A 1,823-nucleotide genomic window follows, 5' to 3' on the forward strand; every position below is an offset into this window, starting at 1 on the left:
GTAAAACAAGGTAAAACAAAATAAAGTTGGCAAAAATCACATCAAATGCCTTGAGTGATCTTTGCTCTCCCAGCGAGTCCCTTGCGATGCAAACAAATCCCAAAGCCCCCGCCCTCCGCCATGGGGGAGGAGGCCGGAGCCCCCCGGCCCCAGCTGGGGCGAGGAGCACGCATGGCCCGGGACTGTCTCCGTCCCTCCCCGTCCTCGGCGGTCCTGTGGTGTCTTCAGGCCTCTCCTGTCGGGGAACGATCGGGAGTGGGGGGATCTCTGTCCCTGTCATGCCGGGGGATGCTCGGGGTGGTCAGCCCAGGGCTGAGAGGGACAGAGACCCCCTGGCCCCCAGGCCCCACACGCATTTCCCAGGGCGAGAGGGACGGACACCCCTCGAGTGTCCCCCGGGTGCCTGGACACAATAAAAGTGGCAGAAATCAAACGTAACAGCACACTAAATGCCTTGGCTGATATTTGCTTTGTCGAGGCCGCGCTGGGTCACAATGGACGCTGGGTTCCGTGAGGTTCCCCTTGGGTGACAACGCTTCCGAATAACCACTCGAGAGCCGAGGGCTGTCGGAGCTCTGAGACCGCTCTTTGCAGCGTCCAGCGGGGAGTTAAGGGCAGCGTTGAATCGAATGATATCAATGCAAAAGGATGCAAAGCACAGCGTGTGAACAGGAGCTTTGGAGCCCTCGGCACAGAGGAGATTTCAGAGGAGAAATCCCCTGGTTCACCTGGCCCCAATCAAGAGCGGCCACTGCTGAATGCCACACTCCGGTGGCGTTTTTTATTTAATTTTTATATTTGATAGGGTTCCATTGTCGCTGAGTTTTGGTAATGCCCGGGGTGTGATGTCATTGACCCACCGCCTCTCGACCAATCAGATCGCTCCGCTACGTTCTGGCCCCGCCCCTCATTGTTTCCTCACAAGGTGGAACCTTGGCGCTCGATTCCCATTGGCTGCCGCCCAGGGGGGCGGGGCTTAGGCTGCCTATATAAGGCGGCGGCGGCGGTGGCGGGGCCTCAGTTGCGGTCCCGGCGCGGAGGCGGCAGCAGCGGAGCGGAGCGGGCGGAGAGGAGCAGAAGCCCCGAGGCCGGAGCCCCGGGAGCCGCCCGGCCCTCAGCGCCGTGGCACTGGAGCCCCGGGGCGGGGCGTGTGTGCTGGGGGTGGCCGGGAGGGAGATGGGATGCGCCGCTGCGCCGCTTCTCGCCGCCGATGCGCCTTTTCTCGCCGCCGCCCTTCTCAGGCACCTGCGCCGGACCCTCCAAATGGGAGTGGGAGCGCCAGCACCCCCGGCTCGGCAAAGGTAGGGATAGGCAACTGCCGGGGCAACGAGGGACAGCAACCCCGGCTCGGCAAAGGTAGGGACGGGCAAGTGCCGGGGCAATGAGGGACAAAATCAGAAGAGTTTGGGCACCACCCGCAGCCTGCCAAAGGTAAAACACGGTAAACAAGGTAAACCAAAATAAAATTGGCAAAAATCACATCAAATGCCTTGAGTGATCTTTGCTCTCCCAGTGAGTCCCTTGCGATGCAAACAAATCCCAAAGCCCCCGCCCTCCGCCATGGGGGAGGAGGCCGGAGCCCCCCCGGCCCCAGCTGGGGCGAGGAGCACGCATGGCCCGGGACTGTCTCCGTCCCTCCCCGTCCTCGGCGGTCCTGTGGTGTCTTCAGGCCTCTCCTGTCGGGGAACAATCGGGAGTGGGGGGATTTCTGTCCCTGTCACGCCGGGGGATGCTCGGGGCAGTCACTCCAGGGCTGAGAGGGACAGAGACCCCCTGGCCCCCAGGAAAAAAAAGAAAAATAGAAGGGAAGGTCCGGACCAAGC

General features: G+C 62.0%; 1 long non-coding RNA gene across 1 annotated transcript; it reads left to right on the plus strand.

Annotated features, from left to right (window-relative positions):
* Nucleotides 1-1,036: 1,036 nt before the first annotated feature.
* On the plus strand, nt 1,037-1,479 carry LOC120411924. Its single transcript, XR_005604510.1, has 2 exons — nt 1,037-1,150; nt 1,242-1,479. It is a non-coding gene; the product is annotated as an uncharacterized LOC120411924 (long non-coding RNA).
* The last annotated feature ends 344 nt before the right edge of the window (nt 1,480-1,823 follow it).

The sequence above is a fragment of the Corvus cornix genome, chromosome 1A (genome assembly GCF_000738735.6).
Source record: "Corvus cornix cornix isolate S_Up_H32 chromosome 1A, ASM73873v5, whole genome shotgun sequence".
Lineage (NCBI taxonomy): Eukaryota > Metazoa > Chordata > Aves > Passeriformes > Corvidae > Corvus > Corvus cornix.